This window comes from Anser cygnoides, chromosome 14 (assembly GCF_040182565.1).
Source record: "Anser cygnoides isolate HZ-2024a breed goose chromosome 14, Taihu_goose_T2T_genome, whole genome shotgun sequence".
NCBI lineage: Eukaryota > Metazoa > Chordata > Aves > Anseriformes > Anatidae > Anser > Anser cygnoides.
Window position 1 is genome coordinate 7,693,408 of NC_089886.1, and position 18,720 is coordinate 7,712,127.

At 40.2% G+C, this 18,720-nt stretch overlaps 1 protein-coding gene across 12 annotated transcripts in view; it reads left to right on the plus strand.

Annotated features, from left to right (window-relative positions):
- The window catches only part of SGCD (sarcoglycan delta), a 517,792-nt gene that overhangs the window by 241,499 nt on the left and 257,573 nt on the right, over positions 1–18,720 (plus strand). For 9 of the 12 annotated variants that reach the window (XM_013176020.3, XM_013176026.3, XM_066977269.1 and 6 more), the window contains one exon: positions 6,853–6,961. The exons of the other annotated variants lie outside the window; for them this stretch is intronic. The gene's annotated coding sequence lies outside the window, so the exon portion shown is untranslated. The remainder of the gene's footprint in view (positions 1–6,852; positions 6,962–18,720) is intronic. 12 annotated transcript variants of the gene reach the window in all.

The window sequence follows — 18,720 nt, forward strand, 5'->3', positions numbered from 1 at the left end:
ACAGAATCACGCCGATTTCCATCACATCAGGAAGTAGCACAGGGCGATGCAGTAAATTCTTATAACTGCATACTACTAGAAGCAACACAAATTGCTTTAAAGTGGTCTTATGTTTTGTTATAGATTATCTTTAATTAAAAGCAGTGCATGTTAGCTTTGGCTTATTATGCACTTGAAGGTTAAAATAATAATAATAGTAATAACAAATTGTCCTTATGAGATGAACCAGTACCTTCAATGTGAGACTTAATGACAAGCTTATAAGTGGGTGAAAATTGAGAGTCAAGTGCTTTCTAGGAACCTGTACTCTTCTGTGATTTAACTAGTTGTTGACATCGGGGCACAGTGCTTTTGCCACCCAAATAATACATGCTGCCGAAAAGTCCCAAAGTGTTTTTTTTTTCGCTTTTGGTAGCACATAGGCAGAAATAATCTGACTGTTGATCTCGAATCACTGGATACCTGCCATACAAAGGTTGCATCCATAATTTTCAGGCACAGGTGAGAATATATTTAGTTTGCAGCCTATTGCAGACAAGCACATTCTATTTTCATAGAAAAGTATATGCTAAAACTAAATTTTCATGGCAAATGGTAACTGCATTTGGAAATAAAGTTAGTAGACTTGTACTAACGTATTGGCTGCTGTTAGTTCCCACCTTCCATAGCAAGACTTGGACTTTAGACTATCTTACATCCATAATAAATTATTAGATCCCTATGAGAGCAATGAACTCTGTAGGGCTTATTTTCCCTCCATACAGTATTGCTTGTCCAACGGCAGCACTTGCATTATTTGGGATGACCTTGGCTTTGAGGTATTTTTAAGTGCTGAGAGTTTTCTGCAGAAAACCTAAATAAGCCCAATTAATATTACTGTAGCAACTCAGATGAGCTTGGTACTTTATGGTGTTTGACCTGATTGCTAACTGTCTGGTTTAGATCCCTGGACTAATAAACAGTGTCAGCCCTGGAAAGGGAATTTGATGCCTTTAATGAAGTTAAAGACATCAGATTCCTTCCCTCCTGTAATAGCAGCTCTGCTAGAAAAAGGTGTTTTTTTTTTTTTGTGTTTTTTTTTTTTTTTTAATATATATATATATCTCCTCCACCTTTGCAACAAGAGGGCAAAATCCTGTTCTGTAAGACTCTGTGGCTGTGAGCAAGCTCCTCACAACCTGTCTTGCTGCAGTCAGAGTTTTATTTATTACTAGAGGAACTCTAACATCTCACAACTGCTGTGTTTCATTATTAAACAGCAGAGTTTTCAGTTTGGGTTTTAAACCTGGTGTTTTTAAGTCTGCAGCCTCTCATGCGAAGGAGAGAAGGGCTTCCTGCTTTCTGAATTAGTATTTAACATGTGGGAAGCACATATCCCAATTGAAGTTTGTCTTCAGAAGCTTCTAATTAGGACAGAGTGATTTGATTTTTCAGGAGGTACCTTTGGGGTTCCTGCAATAACAAGACAACCACAAGGGTGATACAGAGCAGGTATCACAGGTTACTGTCATCTTTGCAGCTGTCAAAAGTGTTTGGGTGGTAAGTAAACCCATGCATTTGAATAAATAAATATATTTTACTTAATTTATGGTTTTCATGCTGAAAAAAGCTGTCAAGTTTGAGATGTAATGACTGACTTTTTTTTTCTTTTTAATGGCAAGAAAATTTTCAGAAAAACTGAGTGATGCTTTAAGCAACTTCACAGCACGATGTGCAGCCACTTAGGTATTATTTTCCATATAGCTTTATACAACAAAGCAGGATCAGGGAGGCAGGAGAGCAAAGTGTAAAGTGGCCTCTCGGGGGGTAATAATACGGTATGCATTGCAGAGAAAAGCAGGCAAGGTAAAGTGTTTGAAATCACTGTAGTCAGGCTAGGATGTGTGAATAAAGACAAGAATTGCCCTGTGTCTGTTTTCTTGCCTCGGCTGATAGGCTATTTGTGTTAGTTCATAGATAGCATTTTATTTGGTAACTAAGCTTTTGTGGTCCTGGATGTGGAGGCAAGACCTTGCAATTGATGGCTAAATTTCAGCGGGAGCTCCTGGGCAGTGCTGTGGAGAAGGATGGTCTCTGAGCTTTAAAGGCTGGTGCTCGGCTCTGACCATGGCTGAAACACATTTCTTGAAGAAACTTCTGGACAGATTGACATTTTTGTCCGATCAAGTCTTTTAGTCTCCACTCCAATAAGAAAAAGAGTATGTTTGTTGTTTGTGGAAAGAACCATCTTCATGTTTTCTTGACTAGTATCTGGAGGCAACTTGAACCCTTTTATCCCAGCAGATACACCTAATAAGTGATATTTCTCGAGGTTCTGGTCTTCAATCAGTGATGTATCATCTACCGGAAGCATCGCTTCAAAAATGAGAGCTTTTGAGTGGTGCAAGTCTCCAGGCTTATGCAGTGTGACCACAGCCTGGTTTGTGGGGTCCTACGCATGTCACTGGGCTCTGCTTTCCTTTGAAGTCGCTCTATAAAAGTGAGGAAGGATTTCAAAGCAAAGCAGCAGCTGTGGGTCTTTGCCCTGGTGAATTCGTCATTGTTCTCCAGCACTGAGATCCTCTGTATCAGGAGAGGGGGATTATTAGTGCAAGATGTAGTAGGTGGAAACACAGAGACTTTTTGTTTCTTTCTGAAGTCACCTCATCGAGCGTTCAGGCTGTCGTGCTGGCAGCTGAGCAAAAGGCTGTTTATTCTACATGACTCTTAGAACAGTTTCAAATAGATTCCAAATACAAATCAGTGGCTTGTTCCTCAAAAAGCTAGTCAGAAACTTTTATTGCATCTGTCAGTCATTGCTCGTGCTTTATGGGTCAGCTCTGAAGAACCAGTGCAATTAGAGCATCGTGTGTAATCTCTAGGCAAGCTTTTGGCTCTGCCAGTGGAATGCAGATTTTACTTATAAAGCTTCAAATTATTAGCTGTAGACTTGTCAAGACCTTGTTTATTTAGGAAATCTGCTTGCCTGGTCTCAGCTGGCAGAAGAGCATCCTCCTTCCTTCCTTCTTTCCTTCCTGCTTTCCCCATATCCTTCAGACTGATGCGAATCAAGTCCTTTTTCCTCAGTGTCCCCAAAATACAGGTTTCATTTAAATGAGAACTATAAAGTTGCAAGAACCCTCATTTCTTCATCTTTCCTTTACAAAGCCATTTCATGCAGTTGGTCTGTCTGTCGATCCCTACGGGATGAAACATGTGATCCCTTCTGTTTCTCCTCCCCTGCAAATCCCCTTGCTCGCTGCCTTTGTGTGCAGCGTGTGGTGCAGCAGGCACTCCCTCCCTGTTGGCGTTGGTAACTCCTTGGCAGTCTGTTACTGCTGGAGGCTGTACGATGATGAGAGAGAAGGGTGAGGGTGGGGAATAACAAACTCATCTGACATTTCTCACAGGGCTGGAGCTGTACGTGTTAGGTGTGTGCTGGGAACGTGCTCTGGAAGGTGTAATGTGTTACTTGTGCTATTTATTAGAGCCCCAAGAGCTTGACACAGAAATGACCAAGCTGCTCCTTAGTACCATTGAGCTGTGCTGGCCCCTTCTGATACCACACTTCCCAAATCTGCATTTTACAAAGTCTCCAGCTTCCATTGTCATTGAAGAGGTAATCCCTACCTTTGACAGGGCAAAGGGAGGATGTCTGGCTGCAACACAAAAGTGCCTAAGCTTTGGCACTTAACCAAAACTTTTACTCTTGGGATTTTAAGTCCCATGTTTATGAAGATAATTTGTACTTGGAGTCTCTCTCTCTCTCTCTCTCTCACATGCACATGCCAAAGTTACAACGGCAGATTAAGTAATGTTACCCGTGAGAACTCTCTTGACAGGTATTGGCTTCCTTTGAAATCCTGAACTGTCCTTTGTTTCACAAACTGTAACAGCGGCAAATAGGGATGTGGGGATATAGATGTTTGCAATAGCATCTATTCAACCACTGTTTTGTTTGAAAGATCTTTTTCTTGAATTACTCACTCTTGGGCCTTATGAAAAAGAGTAAAACCTTTTCAGTTGAAAAGGGACAGTGAACAAATAGATGGTATTAGAGAGCAGCAAAATGTGAAGTGACTCTTCTGCTACAGTTCTCCCCTGTGCAGGCAGCCTTCACAGCAGCTTGGTAACACAGGTCAAGTATATCTCTTTTCAGTGATGGCTATCCATCTAGGAGCAAAAGCAACATGCAAGCTTCATATATGTAGCTTTAAGTCAGAATGGTAACCTTAAATTTAAAATCACTTTAGGGTTTAATTTGTGAGTGTCTTTGTTAGCTCAATAAATGGAAACCACAAGAGCAAAGCAGATTGCTGCTGCTTTCGTGCCATTAAAGAGCTAATTTTTTCTAACTTAGTTTAAAAGGAGTTTACAGAGAAATAACCTGTAAGAAAAAATAAATTACATGACTCAGTAATTCACAGTGACTGTGAACATACCTACTAGCACAGGTTCCATCTTGGAGGAAAAGAAAATCACAGCTAATTAGTAAGAGAGATGAATGGTAAGAAGGAATGAATAAAACGGACAAGAGGAAATTCTTAATTCCTGGAATGTTTTGCTCTTTTCAAAGAATTTTTGATTAAATTGTGCTCTGTTGCTTCATATTACTCAAAATTCCTGTGTAGGCATTTGGACTCTAACTCCTGGAAGAGGTGAACATAAAACTTCTCCGTAAAACTGCACGTGACTGAAAGGTGTTTCTCCTGGGAACAGTTCCTTCTACCAGATGGGCTCTTGACAACTTTTTCTCCCATGGGATAAATCATTCACAAATGTTAAATTTGGTTTAGTCTTAATTCAAAAGTTGACTTAAGATTGGAAATTCTTTCATTATTCTGGTCCAGGTGCTTTTGCCTTAGTTGTGGCCTTTTTATTGTGCAACTGTGAATTTGTCCAGGAAAAAAAAATCAACTAGCAGTTAGGAGAAGCAATTTGTTGAATTATATTATTATTGACTTTAAGAGAAATCTTTCTTTTGAGTTATATTTCACATGCTCTAAGCTTCTGTGGTCTGAATACTTGTAACATATGCAGTATTTTTTTCCCAAAAAAATAATGGATGAAGGGGAGAATCAAAGAAATTCTGTTTTACTAAATACATGGCAAGTGGAAGGTTTTGTATTAATGTGGCTTTGAAGAGAGAAACTAAAAACCTTAGGGGGAAAAAAAAAAAAAAGGGGGAAAACAACTTGCCCTGAAAGAAAACTCAAGTGAATGCTATCAGCAGTGCTCCACTTGCAATCTCTCCACATGTTCGTGGAAATGTAAGTGGATTTAAGCATCGTTAAGAAACGTGTGGTTGATGAAATCAGCTAGATTCACGGATGGGCATGCATCTTTCTATGGCCTGTTTTAGAATTTGATTTATACATATTTCTTGCCTTCTACATTTGCTCTCATTAAAACTTCTTACATAGTTGGGAAGTGGCAAACTTTGAGCTTTTTTCCTCTGATGCTGCATTTGAACAGTTTTACATTTACAGTGTGCTGTTGAAATGTAGTAATGTACAGGCTGATTAACAAGAATTCTGAAATCGAGGAGCAAATTCAAATTATTTTTCCTTGAATCTTGCAGTTTTTTTTCTGATGATGTGGGCTTAGTCATAGCAATTGCTATGTAGTAAATTACTGCTAAATGTTAGGTGGTAGTGGTGGTTATTTCAAAGATGGGGTGATCTAGAAGAGACAGCTTGCAAGTCAGTCATACGAACAAAACTGACAATAAATGCCACAAAACATCATAATCTTTTTATACTTCTTTTGGTCATGCTGTTGAGCTAGGTGAACTATGTCCTTGTTTGTTTTTCAGAGAAGAAAGCTGAAATATAGTCACTTCAGGGAAAATGCAAGTGTCTTGATTTATTGATGTTATTTTATCAATTTTGCACAGGTTTTGAGGGGAGGAGGGAAGGAAGGAAGATTAGCAATTTCAGATGAAGACAGGCAGAAATGTTCAAAAATGCCTGTCACACCCCAAAAGCAGTAATCAAATTACTGCCACGAAGGAAAATGATATAATTGATTATGAAAATTGAAATCAGTGCCTAGAGCATTAGGAAAGCTGTCAGTGCAAGCCAGTGTGTTTAAAAAGAAGTCTGGATGCAAATCTATTAAATATGTTTTTAAGGGGAAAGAATCATCCGCAGAAGGGTACAGTATCAGTAATTTATGGGCACATATCAACTGCTACTTCAGTGATTTATAGTGTCAGGCAGGACTATTAACATGATTAGAGTTCAGAGTTTAATTCACTTCCCTTTTTGAAAGAGGAGAATTATCTCCTGTGAAGTCTCACATGAGTTGCTTCAAATGGGGTGTGAGGATCCTTCTGGGTTAAGCTGGAGGAACGATTTTAAAGTAGTCAGAGAGGCACTGAGCATTGCATGTCCCTGCTCATTAGACATATGGTACCCACACTTCAGTCTTTTTTTTTTTTAATTTTCCAAAGGCAGAAATCATCTAACAGAAATACTAAGTAACTTGGTGACTTTTATTTTCAACGCTATCGGTCTATCACCAGCTCTCCCTCTTACATACGTCCCTATAGCAAAAATCAGTATTTGTGTAGGACGTGTTGTAGTAGAGGAGGCTGGTTTTAAGTTGAGTATCACCAGTTAAGGTACCTCTTGCTGACAAAACTGATTCCAGAACCAGTAGGTCTTTTCTTCCTAAATCTCTGAGTTCACCTGCCTCTGCAGGAGGCAATTGATATTACCACAATATTTTATCAACGTCTATCAGTATAAGAAACCAAACTCAGCAAAACCTAGATGGGAACAATTCATAATGTTCATGGAAGATGGCTAAGGTTGGGGTTAGCAACCCAGAAGACAGTTCAGGTGCAAGCCACAATTCTGTTTTTTGCAGTCCATCCCCGGAAAAGGAGGACAAGGTTGCTGGTACCACTGCGTGAAGCTGCATTGACTCGTGGTTCCCGTAGAGCACATCTCTGCACAGAGCGAGAAGGAGCATCTTGGTGAGTGAGATGTACAACAGGGGCTGGTGGCAGGAGATGCAGTGGACAAGTCTCCAGCTGAATAACCTGCCTGAGAGCTTCTGTCTGCATGCAGAGCCTGCTCTGGCTGCAGTGCAGGAGGGGTCCCCACAGGGCTGCAGATGGCTTGCTGTGACATAGCTGCACAGCCTGTCTCCTGGTACATGACCTGACACAGCAGATGTGTCTCGTGACCCATGCTGGAAAACAAGATATTGAGAATTAGGCTGAAAATGTTGTCAGTTAAGGGATTTAAGTATTTTCTTCCTAACCTGAGAGCAGCATTCTGTTGGCACAGACTTGACTTTCTTAAAAGAAGAAAAAGAAAAGCGCTCCCTTCTCAGTATCAAATGACTTTAGTTCTTCTGAAGATCCTAAAACCAGAACCGTTTCTGAAAGTCTTGTGACTGTCTGGGTATCTTCGGTGCTTATAGGAATGATATTTGCATGGTTTGTCACACCTGGTAAGGTACTGCTGGTGTGAAGACACTTTGAGTTAGGCAATGGCGTCATTACCCTCTTTTTATGGATGAGAACTGAAGCCCAGAGAAAATCCTGGCTTTCAGGATTGTGGGATCCAGAGACTGCAGGGAAAGGAACCAGGATCCCCAGAAGCAAGACTAGCATAGGTTTAAGAACAAACAAACAAAAAACAAACTGAGACTCATTGCTTCCTTCATTTTCTGTTTGCAGTGATTTTTAGACTTTAGGCACTTGCCGCCCAATATACAAAATCTGCTTTTTGAACACAGTTTCTTTTCCCTGTTTTCCTTCCAGAGCTGCTGCTTGCTATCTTGGGCATCCTCCTCTTTGTCAGTTTTCGATTAATCTCCCCCCACTCATCTCAGTTTGTTCCTCTCTGGCTGGCACAGAGCACTCCCGACAACTCTCGTCTGTGGGAAGGAAGTGTGATTTAATGGGGAGGCAAGAGGAGCTGAGTGCTGATGGCTGTGAGTGGTATTTGAGCTGTAGGTTTATTGGCATATGCACCTCAATTTGCTTAAGGTCTGTTCCAGTATCTCGGGAGATTTCTTTCATCTCTTGCGGCTTGCTTTACACTTTTACTTCTGGACTGGCTGGGTAAAACTTTAGGCAGATGCACTGCTCTTGCTCTGACCTTCAGTATTGCTCCCACAGCTAGTACGAAATGCCATACAAACCTTGTCGCAATTTTCCACGGCTGCTGTAGGCACCGTAGGCAAAGTGTCTTATTAATGGCAGAACCACAGGGGATTCTGATTGCACTGCTCCTCCTGATTGTCACACTGCCTTAAAGACGAGTTGTGCTTGGGGTACTCTGGCCGTATCTCCCCATGCATTTATCTTGTGTATAAAATAATCCACACGTAGATGCTTTTCTATTATCAAAATGTTTTAGGAGAGCCTGGAATTGAAAGCTGTCTGTGTAAGATTGGTCTCCTGGGGGGAGATCTGTGAGGCAGTAACCTTACTGGGAACTGGAAGGGGGAACTGAGACCGTAGAGGGAAGCTGTGTCAGAAGGCAGTGGGGAACTGGGTCTTGAATAGGGAAATTTTACTGGGAAGCTGGGAGGGAAGGCATCTCCAGACTGAGGTTTGGATGGAAGTCAACGTAGTGGTCCTGGGTGGCCAGTGAGAATTGCACGCACTAGGTGGGCTGAACGTCTGCTGGCAAGTGGAGAGGTGGAATCCCTATATTTTAGAAAGCAAATAGTTTGTGTGAAGGAGAAAAACAAAATAATTCTTCTCATCTAAATGCTTGATCTCAACGCAGCCAGAGTGATCGCAACTTTCAAAGTGCATTTTCCCCAAGATGAAGTTTCAGCTGGCATAAAAGCTAGCATTTGACATCTTTTTCATGTAATGACTATATTAACAAAAGAATGCCTCTCTGTTGGCTGCCTTTGTAAAACAACTCCAGTGCAGTTCTTCGTTCTCCTAACTCTTGTGAGTGACTTAAAGTCAGCTCAAATCTCCCACTGAAATGCAAGCGGGTCAGCTTGTGTGCACACAGCTAGAGCATTAGAAAGTGCTCTGCACAGCTTGAAAAGGCTTCTTTGCAATTGTTCATTTCTGTTACGGTGGGCAGTATTAATACACTGATGTTTGCTGCACTGCAGCATTTAACCTTCCTTTCCCATAAGCAGTGTAGTAAGCACCAAACTCTGCTCCAGCGGTTCAGGCGTCCAACCCAAGATGCTGCAGTACACTTCCATAACGTCTGCAGTTATTAGGACTTCCTTCATAATTAATGATATGTTTTAATTGGTGTTGCAAACATTGACTTTGTCTACTTGTTGAAGTATTTTCCTTTTTCTCTGGGGGATGCACCCACAGCTAGGTAAACCTTGCACCTTTAGAGGAGGTCTGCATCACCTTTAAAGTTTGGGGCTTTTCTCCAGTACTCAGCTGAGTGTCTGATGGGAAGTCTGGTTTAAAGAAAATGTGCAGGGAGTGTTTTATGTGCTGTGTAATTTAAATAGCCTTCCTGATTTCTTCTGTGTCTTAAAAAAAAAAAAAAAAAAAAAGTAGTGTATGACTATATAAAGAAGGAGCAAATTTATATTTTAAGCCATGCCACCAACGCAGCCTGGCAGGGTGTATATGGGGGAGGAGATTTCTAAATAGGAAACTGTGATGTGAAGAATATTAGGAGCCATGAGGATTGTGTGAATGTTGTCTCCTTAAAGCAGAAATAGTCTGTTTTCTCTGCTGAGAAAACTCTGTGCTTACAAGAGAGAACAGTTTATGAACTGTGATGATTGGAAATGAAGCAAAGCAATGGGACTCTCATTCTGTAGACTAAAAACCCCAAAGAACATTTCTGTACTATCTTGATTTATTTTATAGTAATTTTATCTTCATCATTTTTCCATCGTTTGCGTAGTCACTGTAGCTGACTGCAGCTGTAGGGAAGCACAGGAATTCTGAATAGAACATAAACAGCAGAATTAACGTTTGTTTCATTACTGTGAACATCGTCTGGAAAGGTGAAAAAAAAGAAATGTGAGATAAGTGCTAGACATCAGTTTCGTTATAATTTACATTTTATTAATAAATATTATTGGAAATGACATTTTCCTTAGCCTCAGAAGCAGTTTACAATAGGTGATACAGGGGTCATATTTCCTGCTGGTATAAATTGGCATAGCTGAATTAAAGCATGATGATTTTCCACTAGCCTTGGAAACTGCTCCAGTTGGACGAGAAAAAGTTATCTCTCTTTGTCAGGCTGAATTGCAGAACTGGGCTTTGCTCTTCTCTGCATATCGCTGTGACAGATAACAAGCCTTTAATTTAGCCGAGAAAGGCATATGAATAACCAACAGCTAGAAATTAAGGCCAGACAATTTAAAATTAAAAGTTAGAGCTGGATAGTGGAAGATGATGTAATGAATTACCAGGTAAAAGGAAAATTTCCTTTCTTTTGACATTTGCAGATCATGACAGGTTGCTTTTCTGGGAGATATGGAGTTAGACTGAAGATATGGGCTTAATACACAGATAATTGTGCAAAACTGGCTTGTGTAACGTGATCAGCTTAAGTTATCTAATGGTTTGTTCTGGTCTTAAAAATCTGTGATATCCAGTACTAGGTACTTTGCTGATGGTGTAATATCCCAAATGCCCTTAAAAAGCAGGAAACAGTGAGGTGAAATCAGAATTTCCTAGATGCTTTTTGTAGTTCTTAAAAAATATAATTCCGGATTATAAGAGAAATCTTTGTTCTGTGAAAATAATGTTGTGTTCATATTAAAGCTAAATTGAGACTTATTCACAAAGCCTTTTTTTATGATGAGTGGAAAATACTAAAGCAAAGCATCTGCTGCATGATAGAAACTCTTCTAAGAGGTTGCTCAGCAGTTTTCATCAGATGAAATTTTGTAAACTCATCGTAACAGGATATAAGGGAAAAGTCTGAGAAGCAATCTAGGTTAAAAAGGCAAAAGGGAACTGGGCTAATACAAATGCAATGCTGAGCTGCATCCCAGAGTCTTATTCCATCCCTGGATAAAGACTGCTAAAGTCCTGGGAAGGTTGTGTTGACATCTGCTTCCTTTGATGCAGATGAGTAAGAGTTCTTTGGTGTAGCTGATGTTTGTTCTAGATGACCAGAACTGTCCGACAAATGTTTCTGCACGGAGGCATGACATGTGCTCTGCATATGGTTTGCTTAAAGACATCATTTTGAATAATTATTCTTGGTTTGTTTCTGAAGAATTCTAAATCTTCTTCCAAAGAAATTCAGTAAAGAAGGATCCCTGATCAGCTGCTGAGTTCCTGGATCTGGGAGAGTCACAAGGCACTTAAAGGGAAAAGATTATATTTATTGAAGGCTAGTGCTGAAGACTGCTGTCTCCCACTGCAGCAGGAAACCAAATTTTGAAAGGAGTTATGTTTCCTGGCTGTGAAGTCATTAGCTCATTTTGTTTTGAATTTGTGTTCTTTTCAGCTGGGTCGAGTCAATCATTTTCACGTGGGGTAGAAAAGAGTATCTCAGTGGCTTTTCATAAAGCTGTAGCAGCCCAGCTTGTTCACATGGAGTGGAAATCTGGCTCTCCTGCAGTCCTAGGCAGAAGTCATTTTCTTCAGCAGATCAGAGCTTCGCTCAATGTCTGCTATTACCTGTTCTTTCTACTCATTGTGCAGGCAGAACTGTCACCAGGAGAACATGTCTGGGAAGGGACCACCAGGGTCACTGAGTCAATTTTTGTGCTATTGTGAGAAATCCCATCGTATGAGTCCTCTCACTAACTGATCAAAGTTCTTTTCAGAACTATGAACGCTTTTGTACCCGCTACTCCCAGTGGGAAACCAATATAGAACCTCATCTTCTGATTTTTATCATATATTTATTCATACCTGTTTTGCACCCACATGTTTTTAAGCCAGTACTGTCCTTCATTGTAAATAGGCTATTGCCTCCTGAGCGTTTGCTCTCATCTGGTGTTATCCACAAGCAGAAGTTAAATCCCTTCTCAGCCTTCCTTTGCTTCTTTTGGTCAGGCCAGCAATGATCATCGTCTTAGACCTCTTCGCTCACTCCAGAGACAAAACTGAAATTGTCCGCCTGAGAAATTAGTGGTTGCTAATGCTCTAAAAAAGAAAGCTAGAGGAAACTTTAAAGGACTGCTAAGCTGAGAGTCTTCTTTAATTTAACTTCTGTTCCATGACTTTAAAAAAAATGTCATCAGCTCTCTGTTTTGTTGAAGCTAAGATAACTTTAAAGCTCAGCAATACTAGGGACGTGTTTATTTTTCATCCCAGAAAGTTCCTTGAGAAAAAAGTCAAAGAGGAGAGAACTGGTATTATGTGTTTCATGTAGTAGAAGCAATTTGTGGTGTGTATTGTGAAAAATACTACTGGGTATGCTGGTGTGAGATGTCGCTGTAGTCCCTGTGGCAGAGTTGTTCCCTGTGAATTGTTTTTTCGGCATTTTGGTGTGATCTGGAAGAATCTGTGTTCTTTAATACCCCTGTTCAAGGATTTATCCTGTTAAAGAAGCAAGCTTTCATACAGATATGTTGTATCTAGACATATATTTCTTTGGCTCAATGAGAAGGCAAATTTCAGAGTGCTGATAGCAGACAACTGATAATAGCATCAAGTTTAAAGAACAGGATGGAATGACTGAATAATATAGGACATTAAAAAGAGGCTGGACTAGAGATGACTGGGTAAGGGCATAGTGGTGAAGATCTGCTAATCATGAGATGGAAAAAAAGGGGAGAAATTTGTTTTCTTTTATAATAGAAGAAGAAAGAAGCATCATGTAAAACATCAGGTGACATAAAAAACATATATATAGAAAATGAGATTATTCTTCACAGAGAACCTTGTTATGGAAGTCCCTGTAAAGGATAATCTGATTGCTGAAAGCCTATATGGGTTTAAGACATGCATGTGGCAAAATGCATTTGTGGCTTCCACAAGCAAAGGCAACCTCCACTGGCTCAGGAAGTCCTTGGACCATAAGTAGGAACTATTTTGGTAAAATATCATGATACTTTGTCCTCTTACATTTCTCCCAGGTCATTCAATATCTGTGACTCTCCAGAATATATAGTTCAACAAACCTCGGGGCATGAAGGGTTCAGCTGTTCTTATGGGGTTTTGTATGTCATTTATGTTCTTGCAAGTCTCATAAAGTTTTTTACAACTAGTGGCAAATGATTGTGTTGATATTAATATGTCCATTTAAATGCTGTTATGTGACATGCGAGTTGACTGTTGATTTCCCAACAGAAATCTTTAATACTGAAGAAATCCAAACCGCTCTTGCTGAGAAGTCATAACAGGTTTTATGGGGAAAACTGCCAGAAGAACTAGATAAAGAGCCCTGAAAAGAGGGAGAGGGGAAGAAGTATTACATTTTGTATTTATGCTCAAGCCAGTATGTTTGATTGCAGGAAGACATTTGAAAATAGCTATACGGGAGCTCTGAAGGATTGTTCAACCTACTGATACGAGCTCTGGGATCTGGGCTATAAACTCCTTGAAACATGAACAGATGTTTTGGAATATAGCTTCAAAGCTTTGAAAGACTTTTCCCCACATGCCTTTCTATGTGAGGAGACTTTTAAGAGCTGCTGAATAAATTTTATTATCTTTTCTACAAAAGCACTATCCACATGGAACAGGCAGGCTTTGAACAGTCGTGGGCTCAGAAGTGAAACAATAACAATATAATGCAGGCCCAATTGAACAAAAATGGAATAGAGGGGGGAGAGATGCGTGTCAGCCTGTTTAGGACCCAGAGGGGTGCGAGTTTTGAGATGCTTCAGTAGCTTCTTCATGAAGATAAGTAAACACAAGGGAACTATATTGGCTTCAGCTCTGCTACATTAGATAGAAGAATTCTTAATGTTGGGGAAGAACATAGATGAATAACAATCGAGATGTTAGTCGTGTTATTTTATGTGCATTTAGAAATGTATCTGACAGTGGTGAAAGTGTATTGAGAACCTAAAGAGTTTTGAATGGGCAGGAGAAGTGAATAAATTTAACCTGTTCTCCATGTTTTCACCCCCCTCCTCACGTACGAAACTGGTTATCCTACTTTCTTTTCTCTCTTCCACTTCACAGTAGTCTGAACACCATTCCTATTATTATTATTTTGTCATTCCCTTGTGGTCAGTATAGGTGGGGGGATAGTAATGCCAGATTATGTGGAAATATTTCTGAAGACTAAGCTCTTGTTATGTATTGGTACTGGAGACTCAGGAAATTATAATCCCTGCTGTAGGAATTTATCAAATTTAAAAAAGAAAAGATGAGAACCATCTAGAAACAGGAGACTGAGACATAAATCAATCCAACTCAACTGAATCCAGCTCAATTCTTCTTTTCAACCTGGAAGTCTAGAATGAGTTTCAACACCTACGGCTTCCTGCTACTAGGACAAATGAAACACCAATATTGCATTGCAATATTATCACAGGTTCATTAAAAAATGTGGTTTATTTTATAGTTCCTGGGAGAAAAAAAACCAAAAACAAACGAAAAAAAAGAACAGGTGGCTCTTTAATTAAAAACATAATGGATAACATTTAAAAAATTATCTGTTTAGCTAATTTTCAGAATACCTGTCAGAATATATAACAGGCCTTTCCCTACTACATGTACCTATACCTCTCCTCTGATCCAAAGCCTTGTTGAACATAGTTTAAGTGGGGAAAAAAAAAAAGCATAATGTCTGTGTGTGCATTTCTGTTTCATTCAGCCATCCCATAAAACTTATTTTCTGCCATTTATACATGCCCAACAATGCAGTGGGTGGACATTGATGTGTCCTTGGTGAGAACTGCGAGCTGTTTTCTGCAGCCAGAAAGGGCAGACCAAATCATTTTGAGAGGGCTCCTGTCAAGAGTCTCTTTATGCTTACCTTGTTGCATTTTGGAGGGTTTGTTCTCCTCTATTTAGGCATTTCTTTGCCGTGTGCCATTGCAGCGAGTTGAGACCACACACAAAAAAGTTGCAATAGGGATTTTCCAGTCTGAAGATCTGAACCAGTTGTAGCATCACTTTGTTTTTATTACCAAAGGGGAATGCACCCTTCAATCACATGGCTGCCAGAAACTCTGGCCCATTTCTTAAACTCCATTCTGCCTTTGTTAGTTTATTTGCAAGGTCAAGATCTACTTCTAAGTAATAGCACTTCCTGTGGGGAAAAACACTGACAGAATCTGTGGCAGTTATTTTACTTGATTTGCTATCAAGTTTATATTGACCACGAATAGGGTACCTGGCTGTGATGTGACACACACAACAGCATTTATGTAGAAGTCTTTGTTTTTCTTACAAATAGATGTATTGATGGATTTTCATGTGGGTGTTTGACTTTAGATGAAGAAATTAAATTACAGGGTAAGATAACAACCCGAACAAGCTCCAAAAATAGGGGAAATGTGGCAGCAGAAGTATGTGCTCAGAGAAGACTACAGCCCTCCAGACTGCCAGGTTTTCTTTAGCAGCTACTTCTCATTGTAGGTTTATGTGGCAGAAGGAAGCTGACGAGGTTGCCAGCCTGCCTAATGATCTTCGTCTAACATTTACCTTATGAAAGAGGAATAATTCTGTTAAATTAACATCCTAGCATATTTGCTGTCCAGCTAGCTGATGAATTAAATAGCCAGAAGAAAATGTTTTATGACTCGTTTATCCATAAAAATTGCTGAATTTTTCATGCAGAAGGGAATGACTTTTCAGTAGTTGTGTGCTACAATGCCCTACACCACTTGCCTATATATATGTATAAAAATATATTAAATAAAAGCTACATCTCTTTGGGAACTATGAGAGCACGTGGAGGGACACCACTCTTTGAGCAACCTGGGCTCATGCAAGCACCAGTGCTTTGCCGCACGGTGTTCTACTGCTCTGAGGAATCAGAGACTGTTAATGACAGCCTACAAGTCTGTGACACTTGGAACACACTATCAATCAAACGAGGCACCTCGTGCCAGCCTAGCCAGCTGTCCTCTTCCATCAGTGTCTGAAAGGACCTCACAGAAGGCTACAGGTGCCAGCTGCCATCCTCAAATAACCACTGGATCTGCTGCGGGATAAGTTTTTTTTAACCAAATCTGTTTAGATTGAATTTTCTGTCTTGACAGTCCCTTTTGAGTTTCAGTTTAGAAAAGGAGAATAAACAAATTATCAGCTAATAAACAAAGCAGCACATCCATAACAAGAAACCTTAGCCTGGGGTTTTGCACTTGTCTGTTGGAAGCCCATTGTGAGACATCACCATAAGTGTCTGTGACAGCAGATGATGTTGCTGAGGATGCAGTTGACTCATTTTGCTTGGTTTGACAGAAACTTGTAATGTTGCGGTGAAGTTACAGATCCACAGATCTGTGTCACAGATCACAGACCCACCAGATTGAAATTTTAAATGGTTTCTTTTCCTGGATGTTGGATGTGCAAAAGAGGTCAAGAAAAGGAAGGCTCTCAAGAGGAAGACAATTTTTCTGAGAAATATATTATGAACATGCTTATTAGAATGTTCCATGAGCAAATTTGCTTTCTTTCAGTCATTTCCAGTGTGAAAGAGAAATACATATTATGCAAATGTGAAGAGCTTGTCTGTGATTCCTAGATGAGCTTCTGATATTGCTGCACCACCTGAAAGCCTCCCTGTGCGAGAGGGGAGAAATGGTGGTTTTCAGATCCCTAGGCAGGGAAACTTCAGCATCTTTAAGTCTTGAGGACTTCAAATCTCCAGAGTTTGAGTATGTCATGCTGAGGAGCTTGCAGGCACAAGAGGCTTGAGCAGGAAGAAAATGTGGGCAGTCAGGTTTTCATGGCAGAAACCTGTCTGTCAAGGCAAACAAAATTTCCCTCTGCTGTTGTAGACTCCAATAATACACGTGGTAGGCAATATAAGCTGCCTTTGCAAAGAGGGTCTACTGCTGTTCTGGATTGCAGTGGTTCTGAGTGCAGCAGGTTGCCCTGCACATCAATATTGAGATTTTCTCTGCTATTATCATCACCAGATTATTGTCCTTATTCGCTGCTTTCTAGGCTGCTCATTCTTATTCTCCAGCATGTATGACTTTTCTATTATTTGCTTGCTGAATGCAATTGCTTGCAATTTTCCAGGTTGAAAGGATGAAGCTCCTTTGAAAACTGTAATGGAACATCCCCAGGTTGAAACAGGCCCTGAGCACAGCCGATGGCATAGGGCCTTTAATTTACTAAACATCAGTGGTTTGATGGCAATTCAACATGACTGGTGATTGCCTGCATCGTGTTGCTGCTATGGCTGAAAAGGCTGTTTACCTCTGGAAGACAGAAAGCTCAGCTAAGCAACACACAGAGCAATCTCCCCTGACCTGCTAATACTTTTATTTTTTTCTCCAAAAGACTCCCCAGTTCCTGAGGAGCATAAGCCCTTGGAGAAAAAATGGTCTTTCTGTGTCTGTTTGCATATCTGTTATGAATAGATCAAACTAGAAAAATGATGTATGGGGCTTCATGTGGAAAAGAGCACTATCCCTGTATATTTCTTGGCTGGAAACTGTTTCAACCAGTGGAAGACGTTTGTTTTACAACAGATTTTTCTCACGTTTATCCTCCCTGCCCTTCTCTGCACTGAAATCTTTCTCTGTATTTCTGATGCTTGTTGTGGAGCTACTTAGATGTATGAGTGGCCTTGTATGAGTTGGAGAACAATGGTTCAAAAAGAAAAAAGCCATCTGTTCTCATTAATTTGGCAAAATGATCAGAACATTTTCTCAGGGAGACTATGCTGCATGTAGGGAAAATAGAGGCAGGAGCTCGTCCAGTTATGCTAACGGCTCGGTGCAAGTGAATGCAAACTCACCTGCCAAAGAACAGTCGTGTTTCTAAAAATGAATTTGGGGTCCAAGGTCCTCAGACAATACCAGACCTGACAGTCTTTTATCCATAGACTGCCTTGTAGGCAGTGGTGGTGTTATCTTTCTCCCACTGCCATACTAGTGATTACGGAGGGAATAATTATTTGTGGTAAAAAGGCAGCTTGGGTCTTGCATACTCTTTGAAAAGAATTTAATAATTTAAAAAAGCCCAATTTTTAGAGGCGTGCATTCACAAGTAGTCTATTTCAGATTGACACGTGCATGCAGTAAGTTTTGGTTGCTGCTGGAGCAGTAGCCCCTAAATGGCAGACGTTACAGCTTACCACTAATGGCTGTATTTCCGATGTGCCTTCATCCTTTTAACACTTGGCTTTTAGGCCTTGTCTTCTGGGCTTTTGTGGGTACAGAGCAAAATTTGTTGAAATACTTGCGTGTGTGTTCTCATTCGCAGGCTGAGCTGTTTCCAGGCTCCTGCAGTCCTACGTGGCCCATCTGTTGCTGGTGCAGGCGCTAACGGACATGACTTGCATTGCTCTCGCTGCTGCTGGTGAATCTATCACACAGATTACCAGCTTGCTAAAGATGATTTTATGGACTCTGCAGCTGTTTTTTTTTTTTTTAAAAAAAACTAGATTACTGTCGCATTTAGAAACATTTAGCACCACTGGACCAATGAGGAATAATAATTTAGAGAGACTGACTGGATTTAATCAGTTTTTAGAAGATGAGACTTAATCAAATATAAGAGATTGAGAAGGCTGATAGAGCTAATGATTTTGAATATGTAATGTAGGTCCTGCTTGAACCATAGAACATTTTCTCTGGCTACGGTTGGATCATAATAATGAAGCAATTGCAAAAGTTATCAAGTCAATAGGTGTAAAACTCTTCGTGCAAGGAACCTGGGAGGTGGGGGGA